Here is a 14,382-nt window from a genome sequence, read left to right on the forward strand (position 1 = left end):
TTTCGAAGATGCCGAGGTGCCGGAACTTAGTGCCGCAGGAGATTTTTACGTGCCAGTAAATCCACCGACACGAAGCTGACGTATTTAATCACCTTCAAATATCACCGGACTGAGCCAGGATCGAACCTGCCAAGTTGGGGTCAGTAGGCCAGCGCCTCAAGCGTCTGAGCCACTCAGCCCGGCAAAAAAATGGATATGGTACTCTTTGGCATTGAAACTCTAAATACTTCCATCTCGAAAGGATTACAATAATAAGAAATCTGAATGTCTTTAAATATGCAATGAGCAAAATTAAGATTTTTACAGTGAAGGCACAGATTAGTTAAACAATATTAACTGAAATCATCAAGTACAACAATTTAAATTAAAAATATATTGTTTTGATTGTTTTGCTGATGGTCACGTGTTCCTAAAATGGCTCCTCATTGGCTGTATGGATATGTTTTGGCCAATTCACCTCGTAGGAATTTTTACTTATTGGCATCAAACGTGATTTTCAACGCTCCTGTTTGTCATGGATTTGAGCAATTTTGACGAATTATCTTTCGTTCATATTAGGGAGCTTCCTACAAACATATGATTTCCATCGTCATCTCGGTTTTGAATTTTTCGGATTTGAAACGTTTTTTAAATAAGCTCGTCCTGTGACATTACGTATTTCTGTCGTGGTTTGTTGTATGTGGTGGTGTATGTAGAGGGGCTGCCTGGCTCGGTTCGCCCGGAAGGACGTGGGTTCGAATCCCCGTCAGGAAGTCGTAAAAATTAAGAAATGAGATTTCCACTTCCGGAGGTGCGTATGGCCCTGAGATTCACTCAGCCTACACCAAAAATGAGTACCAGGTTAATTCCTGGGGGCAAAGGCGGCCGGGCATAGAGCTAACCACTCTACCCCATCACGTGCCGAGGTTAACAATGGTGGAAGCCTTGACCTTCCACTCCTCCAGGGGCCTTCATGGCCTGTACGGAGGCGACTTTGCTTTGCTTTGCTTTGCTTTGGTGGTGTATGTAGATGATTATGTGTATTAGTACAATCATGAACATCAAGTTTCCGTGCGAGAGGAATTAACCAACCACAGCTTAATTGCCTGGCGAGGAATCGAAACCGGTGCCCTACGAACTGAAGGCCAATACACCGACCAATCATCCAAGGATATTAGATATAAAGAACATGCGCTTTAATTACAGTGTACTCCTCCTTTAACAAGGATATCTTTGAGTTAAATAATAAATGGAAGTTTTAATTTTCTCGCAGCTCAAGTTATTCATGACCGTGTCCAATGAACTAGTAACTTTCTCAAAGTTTCGCCATTCTTCTTTCATTACCTTGTTCTCAACCCCACGCTACATCTGGGGCTAGAAGAGCAAGAGAGGTGGCCTGTAACAAAGAGAGGTGCTGACGTCGGCATAACGTGTCCGCATAAAGGCACTTGGCGTCTCGGCGCTGCAGCTAAGTGTCTGTACGCCGTTAGTACGGAGATTAATGCTCTCGCGATGGCTGGAAGTTCCCAACAGGACCACGATACACACAATTTTTATAAACTGGGATTTTAATATTTACAAAATAATTGCCTGTTCCTTTTATTAGGATTTTATGGGAAAACGTTATTACTTTCTACCATTCTTCCAGCAGAAAAAGTAACGTGACAGAATTTATTAATTTTGGATAAACTTTATTATACATTCAGCATAATTGGATGTTGTCTGGACTGAAAAGTCTTGCTCTAAAAAAGGGTTAATATGTAAAATAATATATCGTTGTTGCCCCTAGAAAAACCGCTATGTGATAATATTTCAGTTTAGAACTCTGACCAGAAAGGTTCTGTTATTTAAGGTTCAGTGTTTATCATTCATGGCAGATATAAATTTAAATTAATTTAGATTATACCGAATTGGTATTGAAACTAGGCTATGCCACATTCATTTAATTTAGAAGTGAAACTTCCACGGTGTGTAGAAGTATTTTGTTCATTCGGGTTGAACCGAGTTGTTCTTTTCTGTACATCCTGTACAGTTTGCCGACGTTTCGAATACATTGCAGTATCCTTTGTCAAAGCAAAGCAAAGCAAAGCAAAGCAAAGCAAAGTCTTCTCCGTACAGGCCATGAAGGTCCTGGGAGGGGTGGAAGGTAAAGGCTTCCACTATCCGTAACCTCGGCACTTGATAGGGTGTAAGCTGAGTGAACCTCAGGGCCATATGCACCTTCGGAAGTGGAAATCTCATTTCTTAAATTTTACGACTTCCTGACGGGGAATCGAACCCATGTCCTTCCGGGTGAACCGAGTACGCCTCTACCGCTTCGGCCAGGCAGCCCCTATCATTTGTCAAGGCGACTGAAATACCCCTAATCAGTCCGAGGTAATCAGTCTCCCAGACAGCAATAAAACTACATGATTACATCCCTTTAATTTAACTAATGTGCAATAAAACTAATGAAGTCGACATAAGCTTTATAAATGATTGTTAAGTATATTTCATTGCAGGATAACTGACTTGATCAAGAGTACGCGAGAGAAATTATTATAAAAATGTTGGAAATAACAATATCTTTACCCAGTTTTGTGAAATACCCTGTACTTACTGATGTGAAGCGCTTAATTCTATAATACGTTTGTGTTAACCCTGTGACGTAGTTACCAGATTCTTACGAAAAACGGCAACTATTCAATTCATAGTCAATCAATATGAGACTTTTTTTTAAGATTCCGCATAAAACTACGACGGTCGAGTCATATGTCATGGCAACTATTTTTTCTCGCGAACAGGAGATAACACGGAAAATCTAAGATGTGCATTTGGAAATATAGGGCATGTACTTATGCATAGTGCCTGAAGACATTTTCTGACTTCAGGAGATTCTCGTACGAAAGTGGCAGAACACAGGCCATTGGTAAACATTGTTTTATTGTAGTATAGACAGCAAATACACAAGACTACGTAAAAAGGACAGGTTTCCGCTGGTTACAGACCTTCGAAGTAATTACCCAAGGTTTCTACTGTGCGTGTGACACTTCTCTCCGAAATGCTGTTACGATGTCCTCTTTGTTAGCAAACCGTTGTCCACGTAATGGCTTCTTGACTTGGGGATTAGATCATAGTCACACGCTTAATGCTTCCCGCAGCTCTGCTTGGCACTGGCGTGCATGTCTGCCGCGGAGAATGCTTAGACCCACACTGTTGTTTACACTGACTGACAGAGCAAATGCAACACCAAGAAGGAGTGGTTCGAAAGGGATGCAAGTTGGGGAAAAAACAGAGACGGCACGGACGAATAATTGATGTTTATTTCAAACCGATATGCAGGTTACACAATGCGCACGGCATCGACTCAGTAGGATGTAGGACCACCGCGAGCGGCGATGCACGCAGAAACACGTCGAGGTACAGAGTCAATAAGAGTGCGGATGGTGTCCTGAGGGATGGTTCTCCATTCTCTGTCAACCATTTGCCACAGTTGGTCGTCCGTACGAGGCTGAGGCAGAGTTTGCAAACGGCGTCCAATGAGATCCCACACGTGTTCGATTGGTGAGAGATCCGGAGAGTACGCTGGCCACGGAAGCATCTGTACACCTCGTAGAGCCTGTTGGGAGATGCGAGCAGTGTGTGGGCGGGCATTATCCTGCTGAAACAGAGCATTGGGCAGCCCCTGAAGGTACGGGAGTGCCACCGGCCGCAGCACATGCTGCACGTAGCGGTGGGCATTTAACGTGCCTTGAATACGCACTAGAGGTGACGTGGAATCATACGCAATAGCGCCCCAAACCATGATGCCGCGTTGTCTAGCGGTAGGGCGCTCCACAGTTACTGCCGGATTTGACCTTTCTCCACGCCGACGCCACACTCGTCTGCGGTGACTATCACTGACAGAACAGAAACGTGATTCATCGGAGAACACGACGTTCCGCCATTCCCTCATCCAAGTCGCTCTAGCCCGGCACCATGCCAGGCGTGCACGTCTATGCTGCGGAGTCAATGGTAGTCTTCTGAGCGGGCGCCGGGAGTGCAGGCCTCCTTCAACCAATCGACGGGAAGACGGGAAATTGTTCTGGTCGATATTGGAACAGCCAGGGTGTCTTGCACATGCTGAAGAATGGCGGTTGACGTGGCGTGCGGGGCTGCCACCGCTTGGCGGCGGATGCGCCGATCCTCGCGTGCTGACGTCACTCGGGCTGCGCCTGGACCCCTCGCACGTGCCACATGTCCCTGCGCCAACAATCTTCGCCACAGGCGCTGCACCGTGGACACATCCCTATGGGTATCGGCTGCGATTTGACGAAGCGACCAACCTGCCCTTCTCAGCCCGATCACCATACCCCTCGTAAAGTAGTCTGTCTGCTGGAAATGCCTCCGTTGACGGCGGCCTGGCATTCTTAGCTATACACGTGTCCTGTGGCACACGACAACACGTTCTACAATGACTGTCGGCTGAGAAATCACGGTACGAAGTGGGCCATTCGCCAACGCCGTGTCCCATTTATCGTTCGTTACGTGCGCAGCACAGCGTCGCATTTCCCATCATGAGCATACCTCAGTGACGTCAGTCTACCCTGCAATTGGCATAAAGTTCTGACCACTCCTTCTTGGTGTTGCATTTGCTCTGTCAGTCAGTGTACATACACCATCTAGTGGCATCATACGCAAGTACATAGCGTGCGTTTCCAAATGCATATCTTAGATTTTCCGTGTTTCTCCTGTTTGTGAGAGAAAAAAACCGTTGCCATGACTTATAGCTCGACCTCCGTATACTCCTGAGGCACATGACCACGATGCTGACAATCACATGAATGGCCAGGTTTATTTGTTAAAATAACTCCGTTTACCTAACTCCTAGGAACACTTGGAGGGGAGTGCTTAGAGAGGAATTCAATGGAATTGGTAAAATATGGGATGACGTTAAAGATCTGGCTGCAGAACGTACCGAATGGAGAGCATTACAGTATGTCCTTCGCTCAACAAGGGGAAATAGACATTAGATTAGATTTAATCCTTATTGATTTACAAAATAAAGAGGAAATAATCAAGCACATTATTTCACTAATGCAGCCTATTTTTTTTTGCTAGGGGCTTTACGTCGCACCGACACAGATAGGTCTTATGGCGACGATGGGATAGGAAAGGCCTAGGAGTTGGAAGGAAGCGGCCGTGGCCTTAATTAAGGTACAGCCCCAGCATTTGCCTGGTGTGAAAATGGGAAACCACGGAAAACCATCTTCAGGGCTGCCGATAGTGGGATTCGAACCTACTATCTCCCGGATGCAAGCTCACAGCCGCGCGCCTCTACGCGCACGGCCAACTCGCCCGGTAATGCAGCATATTATCACTGTAAATTTGTGATAGTGTGTCAGGTAAAGGTCTGCATTCCCAGTGTACGGTCGGTCTAACGAAGGTAGTCGTGTAGTAGTTAAGTCCTGCGGTTACGTGAACGAATCGTATCCACGAAATTTCATTCTAATTTTTATCCTGAATGGAGGATAATAATTGCTTTCACACAAATCAACAGTAACATTTGCGGTAAATGAATAAATACCGTTATTACTAGAGAAATATGGATACGTAACAACGGCGATTATTTCGCTGTAGACACGACTCTCTTCTGTGGCATTCCGCTTCGTCGTGCCATCTTTTGTTTCCTGCTCGAGGTCCAGGGCTAGCACCGACGAATGGAAGTGCTATGTCTGCGAATTTTCAATATCCTTGTCCATCATGACTAGCGCGGGGATTTCAAAGATAAAAATGGAGGTGAAAAGTGTCGTGAATAACACATAAAATATTTTTGTTGAAAGAAAAGTAGCATGATCCCTGGACCAATAATTATATGAATTAATGAGTTATGGTCCGGCTCCATGGCTAAATGGTTAGCGTGGTGGCCTTTGGCCACAGGAGTCCCGGGTTCGATTCCTGGCAGGGTCGGAATTTTAACCATAATTGGTTAATTCCGCTGGCACTGGGGCTGGGTGTATATGTCGTCTTCATCATCATTTCATCCTCATCACGACGCGCGGGTCGCCTACGGCGTGTCGTCTCAAAACTCACGAGTTTTGAAACTCACGAGTCTCAAAACTCACGAATTCCAGGAAGAGGATTAGAAAGAGTAAGTTTCTCTACCTGCGCCATTCTCAAAACTCATGAGCAAGGCCAGTCCTTCTTTGAATGGATAAATGTCCACCCTATTAGTAATAGGATAATCGAATACTTTCTCTTTCCTGTTTGTTTTACATCGCATCGACACAGATAGGTCTTATGGCGACGATGGGATAGGATAGGCCTAGGAATGGGAAGGAAGCTGCCGTGGTCTTAATTAAGGTACATCCCCAGCATTTTCCTGGTGTGAAAATGGAAAAGCGCGGAAAACCATCTTCAGGGCTCCCGACAGTGGGGTTCGAACCCACTATCTCCCGGATGCAAGCTCACAGCTGCACGCTCCTAACCGCATGGACAACTCGCCCAGTTCGAATACCTTTAATAATCAAATAACTTCCGCCGGATTATTTAAATAATCGAATGAATAATCAAATCAAATAATCGAATGAGTTTCAAATATCACTCAGTTATATCGCGCGGAGTAATAGGATGCGTCATGGATATATTTTTTTCCGGTTTAAATGTGTCTGGTAGATAACCGGTTGAAGTAAACGAAAAGATGAACACTTACGAAAATTAGAAATACGCCTTTTTCCAAATGAACCTCCAAATGTTGAAACTAAATGAGTGAATTAACTGTCTTGATATCTAATATCTCTAAATAAAATTCCTTATTAAAGTAAATGCCGCCTTCTGGCCGCATTTTGGAACTAAGCCCCAGTACTAACAACTGACTTTTAACTAGCAGCGGGCAATATACCTACCGGTACTTAAATTTTATGTAATCCAGCTGCTTGCATAAATGGTTAGGATGTTTTCCTTTGGTCCAAGGGGTCCAGGGTTCCCGGGTTGGATTTCCGGTCGGGTGGGAGATTTTAACTTTCTTTAGTTAATTCCGATGGCTCGGGGACTGGATGTTCGTGCCATCTTCGGCATTAGACTTCATCTTAGGTAGGGCCTCATCCTCACAGACGTGCAGGTCGCCTATACGGCGTCAAGTCTAAAGACCTGCACCAGACCTCCCAGGAGGCCACACGTCATTATTCTAAATTTATGTGAAAGGGAAAAACGCATTATATTAACTTTAAGACAACAGCAAAATATTTTTAAAATAATGATAATAATTACACCTCGGTCTCTTTCATTCACTAACCATTATTTTTCCACTGTCGGTTGGGGTGGCAGAATAACATTCACAGTATTCCCTGCCTGTCGTAAGAAGCGACTCAAAAGGGGCCCCAGGGGCTCGTAAATTATTTAAGAAAATAGATAAACAACTTATAGGTATTCTGCTACCTGGGTGACTGCCCTAAGTCGGAGGAAAAACATGGGTTGAAGGGAAGCGTGAGTCACCTCATCCCTCCTGCAGTCATCGCAAGCACCTGCTGTCCGGATTCGTGAGTTTTGAGACGTAACCGCCTACGGGGTCAAATCAAAAGACCTGCATCTGGCGAGCCGAAATTGTCCTTGGGCACTCCCGGCACTAAAAGCCATACGCCATTTCAATGAGTTATGGACACAAGTCAACAAAATCGCCCCACCAAGTAACATGAAGCAAAGCAAAGGAGTTCAAAGAACTTAAGTGAGCAAAGTTTGAACACACAATAAATGTTAATGAACAAAAGACATACTGAGGCGTAGTTATATAGTAGAATTCATAGTCGTAATGTAGCAAAGCATGTATGTATATATTTCTCTAGTAATATTGGTATTTATTAATTTACCGCTAATTTTAATCTTAATTTGCTTAAAAGCAATTATTATCTTCCATTTACGACAAAAATTATAATGAAATTTCATGGATACGATTCGTTCATGTATCCAAGTCCTGCTCTGCTTGGCGCTCGACAGTCACGAACGCACCACATTCAGTCCGATTGGTTCACATTCGCAGTCACTACGATATTCGTTGCGAACATGGATCGGGAGTCCAAAGACACGGTGAATATGAATTCCTAAAGTAAGAAAGGATGAAGAGCGAAGTGTAGGAGTACTTCTTACTTTTAACAACTACGAATGGTTGACATGCAGGATGTGTGCCATGTAAATGTTGTGCTTTCTTATTGACGTTTACATCTACTACCTCACATATGAAAGCACACATGTGTAAAATGCGGCCGATTACAGTGCGTTCATCAAATACAGAACCCCATACTTTGTTAAGAATGAAGCCATACTTTCCAGAGCCGACTTAGTTAAATGTAACGTAAAAACTTTCCAGTCTGTCAAACACACACCAGTTTCAATGAAAATTATAACGCTATGAATATACCTGTAAAAAATACACCTATTATACAAAGAATGACATGTTTCATTCTACAAGATCATCCTCCTCAGATTTATCAAATCACTTAAAACAAGCGTATATATGTACGGTATTGTTTACGTTGCGTAAACTTGTCAATGATAGAGAGTTTAGTGATAATATGAACCAGTATTGACAAATAATAAATTTAAAAGTATTAATAAAATAAAAAAGCTTCTGTACTTATCTAGACTGCTGACGCTAAGTCCGTTGTACCCGAACACTATTTTATGTTACAAGTACCGCATGATACCAAACAAAACTTTACACAGAAGTGCTTCAAAATGTGTGCAACAGATCTCCGTCCCTTTACGGTTGTTTCGGAAAGAGGTTCTTAGATATACTGTATGCGAAAAAACGAGTTAATGTTGGCGCAGACTATGGATGAATAAATGTTACTGATATTCTTACTACAACAATTTATTTATTAAAGATCGTCTTTCTGATGACGATCCCCTCGCATAGTGGACAAATAACAGCACAGAATATCAAAGATTTCCTGTGCTAGCAAAGAAAACATTGTCTGTTCCAGCCTCCAGTGTGGCAAATGAAGAATATCAGTTCAACTGATAACTTTAATAGTGACAAAAGCAGCTCGTGAAATAAAACACACAATACAAATTAATGTTTCGTGTCTACTAACGAACGAAGATATTGATCTTACAGTGTTTATAATAAGTTTGTAATTACATTATTTTAATACACATTTTGTTAAAATATTTGCTTGATGTCCAACATTTTACAGTCAGCCACTCTCTTTTCCTTGCTCTTTTTACATTTTATTCGTCGTACTTTCGTTGATACTGTCCGTAAGCGCATCATCCGCCTAACCTTAGACTACCTCCTTTCACAAAAGATTAATCCTGATGTAAACAAATAGGCGGAGCAGCTTGCCTTTGCACGTGGAGAAGCAACCGTCGCACTCACTCGACTGAATGTGAGCTCGAAGAAAAGTTGTACGTTGCTTTCATTTTATTTTATTTTATTTCATTTAGAGAGTTTGAAAGAGTACGTAATCAAATTAAAATATGGTTATCATACATACCGGAGTACATATACCTATATGCCTGTTTATAAAATAGTGACCACGAACCTGCTACGCAGACGTAGCAGGGGGAGAGGTGATACTCTCACGTGGCGCGTCCCAGGTGGCGGATAGGGGGGTCCTAACCGGCTTGCCGGCGGACTTGAGGGAAATAAAATACCTCTCGCGGACCAAACACACTACCCCCTGCGGGTGGGGGACGCACATGTAGAAAACACCCGCGGTATCCCCTGCCTGTCGTAAGAGGCGACTACAAGGGGCGACCAAGGGATGATTGAATTAGAACCATAAAACTACTCTTGATTCGTACCATCATGCGGGGAACACCATGGGTTGCATGTACTTGCGAGTAGTATCACTAAATTGGTACGAAATAGGTTTGTGATTAGTTGCACTAAAAGCCTGGCCTGGTGGATTCCAGTACCTGTGCGTTGTACCCATGTGAGCAACACCGCGGGTCTGGGCGTAGCCTGTGAGTTGTACCGCTATATGAGCGGCACCGTGGGTCGGCGTTGCCTGTGGTTGGTACCCACTATGTGAGGAACACCACGGGAATACCGGCGCCCGTGACTAGTACAACTAGGTGAGGAACCTTACCGGTTTGCATTGGCTATGAGTGGCGCCATTGTGTGAGAAACACCATAGGTCTGCGTTCCCTGTACGAATTGCAATACTTGTGAGTAGTACCATCTTGTGTGGACCACCGTGAGTCTTCGCTACTTTTGATCAGTACCCCAAAATGACAAATACCATGGTTCTACTTTACTCGCGACATGTACCATTCTGTGGGGCCTTAGACGTGAATTTAGCACCCCTTCAGACATCAAGCATAATTGTGCTTTATAAATGGTCCCTTGGTCAGTAATACTCTAATTAACTACCTTCTTTTTTAGTCTGATCCACTGTTTTTGTTTGTTTTTGTTTTTTGTAGGGTTCATGTCCATCCATTCATTCTTCACGGCATTTTTTATTTTATTTTAGTCAGTGGATTAATTTGAAATTTTTGTTATTTCATTTTGTACCATTCGGGGCCGATGACCTCGATGTTAGGCCCCTTTAAACAACAAGCATCATCATCATCATCATCATCATCATTATCATCATCATCATCATCATCATCATCATAAAGTAGTGATTAAATAACGAGAAATGAAGGCACAAGGAGTGGTGTAATACAGGAAGTCTTCTCGTAGTGGGGGAAAGTCCCAAGCTGTACTAATCGGAGATAAGGGTTGCCTCTTGAAGCAGTCAGTGATTCAAGAGGTAGGACCATCGCGTGTAGAGGAAAACCGCTCAGAAGTGACCATAGGCGGTGCATTGTGAATGTGTTCAATAAACTAAGTGAACAGAATCCAGGTTTAGTCGTTTATTCAGAAGTTCAGATCTTCGCACTGTTGTCGTATGTGATGCGCAGTCCTGTACGTCCGAACACGAGACGTTGACGGGGTGGAGGTCGTACTACACGCTCAGCAAATCACAACTCTTTCTTTGGCGGAGGCACAGACATACCATGTTTACATCAATATTAAACTCTCGTGAAAGTAATTATACATTCACTCGCAAGAGAAATGTAATATTTTTTATTTCTTCATTGTAAGTTGAAACTGTAAGCATGTTGCCGTGGTAGTAGTAGTAGTAGTTGTTGTTGTTTGAATCATCAATCAATAGACTGGTTTGATGCAGCCCTCCATAACACCCTATCGTGTGCTCTTTAAATTTCTACATTACTACATCCTACACCTTCTCTAATCTGCTTGTCATATTCGTACTTTGGTCTACCCCTACTGTTTTTACCACCTACACTTTCCTCAAAAACAACTGTACAAGTTCTGGGTGTCTTAACACGTGTCCTACTATTCTATGTCTTAATCTTGTCAAATTTCGAAAATTCGACCTCCTCTTACAAATTTGATTCAGTATCTCTTAATTCATGATTCCATCTACCCATTTTACCTCCAGCATTCTTCTGTAACACCACATTTCAAAAGCTTCTATTTTCTTTTTCTTTCTTTCTTTCTTTCTTTCTGAGTTAGTCATCGTACATGTTTTACTTCCACACAATGCCACGCTGTAAGCATATTCCTACGTAATCAGATTCTTCTAAAAAATACACTGGCACACGTGCATGGAAAGCTATTTATTGTCTGTAACTTGACACAGAAGAAGGAAATAGCAGAGTCAAAAGAGATGGAAGCTAATTTTGTGTCGGTATTCTTCTTACAATGAAAATGGTTGTAGAAGTAATTATATTTTATATTTTGTATATTGTGTGACTAGAAGAGCATTGCACTACGAGAATGTGAAATATACTTTATCAAGGCGTAGAACATTCCAGGGCATTTTGAGTCAGTCATAAACAATAGGTCTCTTATAAATTTACAAATACAGTATAGTTTATGAATGGAAACCAGCATGTTCATTAAGTGTGAGGAATGGCATTTACCGCAGGCCTAGGGGCGGGAAATAATCTATATACACCACTGGGTAGTACAGAAGGGCGATAAAAGTCTATTTGACACTTCTGTCGTATGTAGAATGCAGTATGCTAATATGTGGAGGATCTTTGCTGAACATACGGTATTTGTCCAACAAAACTGATACAAACTCAGGAATAGGGAACCAAATGTACTGCGATTTACGTTTTTCTGCCATCTGATAGAGTAAAACGGAAGCTTAAAATTGACCCGTAGGCAACCTAAAAGGAGTCCAATCAAAACTCTTGAGCGTGATTCTGTGAGCCATAGTATTATTTCTCGTACAAGTCAGAAAGTAAGTATATTTTACTGTCACGATGTTAATTCATTTTTTATGACAACGGTTCTTCATGAAAAGAATTTAAGAATGTACAAAATTTAAAAAAAAACATGCCTAACAAGTTTGAACGGGCTTATGACAATGGGCTACGAATCTAGGACAATGAGCGTGTTTAAAAAAATGTCACGACCGTGTGTTTCGGATTATGTTTATAACTGGAGGTTTTGTGCCTTTGATCACGACACTGACATTCACGCAAAACTGTTTAATTGGTTGTTTCCTTTTAATACATGCCATTCTATTTTCTGGCCGGCCCCGTGGTGTAGGGGTAGCGTGCCTGCCTCTCACCCGGAGGCCCCGGGTTCGATTCTCGGCCAGGTCCACTCAACCTACGTGATTAGAATTGAGGAGCTATCTGACGGTGAGATAGCGGCCCTGGTCTAGAAAGCCAAGAATAACGGCCGAGAGGATTCGTCTTGCTGACCACACGACACCTCGTAATCTGCAGGCCTTCGGGATGAGCAGCGGTCGCTTGGTAGGCCAAGACCCTTCAAGTACTGTAGTGCCATGGGGTTTGGTTTGGTTTGGTATTCTATTTTCTGGAAGTGAATGGTTGGATTCCCGGCTCTGCCACTACAATTTAAAAAATGGTACGAGGACTGGAACGGGGTCGACCCAATCTCGGAAGGCCCAACGCAGCCATCTTCGAGGTGGTTTTCCGTGGTTCCCCACTTCTTCTCCTGGCAAATGCCGGATGGTACCTAACTTATGACCACGGCGGTTTCCTTCACTCTTCCTTGTCTATCCCTTGAAATATTCCCATCCCCCACAAGACCCCTACTCTGCATAGCAGGTGAGGCATCATTGGCGAGGAACTGGTCCTCCTCCTCAGTTTCATCCCCGACTCTAAGTCTCACCCTCCTCGAGGAGGTAAAGGTGGAATTCCTCGCTGAGGAAAGCCAACCGCGAGGGGTAAACGAATTAAACAAACAAATCAACAGTGGCAAATGAATCACTCAATCAAAACAAGATGATTTTAGACACGAGTAATTTTATTTTAGTCGAATCCTGCGCTGTTTTCTAAGATCCAAGTATGCAAGTGAGACAGATAGATGAATATATTGAGATGAAGAAGGTACATTAGGTTGATTAAATTCTCACTCGGAAAATTCTAATCTTATTACTTGCTCTTCCTTGCGTGCGAGGTCGCGGACGTTGCTGTAATAAGGTATAAGAAATGGGTCTGATCTGAAGGTGGATGGAAGGCAAATATAGAAATCGTACTTTGTTTACACTGGCAATATTTTAGCTGAATGAATATTTCCTCTGAAATCTCGATAACTGTGACGCTTGAAGCGTAATAATTTCTTAGATTTAGGCTTACAAAATTGAAGCAGAATAATTCTGGCTATAATAATAATGACAACGATAATAGTATCTCTAAATAAAATAAAGCTGGTCCCACGGTCTAGGGGGAATCGTGCCTCCTATAACTAAGAGATCCCAGGTTAGATTCCAGGCCAGGTCAGGAATATTTACCTGGATCTGAGGGCTGGTTCGAGGTCCACTCAGTCTTCGTCATTACAGTTGAGGAAGTGTGTGGCGGTGAGATAGCGTACCCGGTCCAGAAAGCCAAGAATATTATCCTTCAAATTAATAGCATTACAGATCAGTATGTTACCCGCAGGCTGCGCCTGAGTCACCACGTCAGCAATGTTTCTCATCGAATGTTTAGTTAGGGGTACAAGGTGATCGTCCTATTGGAACGTACATTTTACCTAACAAACTCAATGGACGGAATTACCTTCGGTTTCTGCAATATCACCATCCAGTATTGCCTGCATTCGGGTAAAAGGACGAACTTCGAACGCTTCCTTTAACTACGAGTAAGTATTGTACACTTATTGCAACATGTAACTGTAACATACTAAGTAAGACTGTTTCCTTGTTCATTAAAAACAATTGCACTTCCACCAAAGTATCTGATAGCTTTTCTTGTTTTAGTGGTACCTTTTGCTAACTAGGATGACGTCTACACACAATCACATCAGTGGTGGTTGGTAATTACATATGCTAAATTATATCGCAAGCGGCTCGTTCGCGCCAACTGCAGTCCCTTAAGTGCGGCCAGTATCCAGTAATCGGAAGATAGTGGATTCGAACCCCACCGTCGTCAGCCCTGAAGATAGTTTTCCGTGGT

The sequence above is a fragment of the Anabrus simplex genome, chromosome 9 (genome assembly GCF_040414725.1).
Source record: "Anabrus simplex isolate iqAnaSimp1 chromosome 9, ASM4041472v1, whole genome shotgun sequence".
Lineage (NCBI taxonomy): Eukaryota > Metazoa > Arthropoda > Insecta > Orthoptera > Tettigoniidae > Anabrus > Anabrus simplex.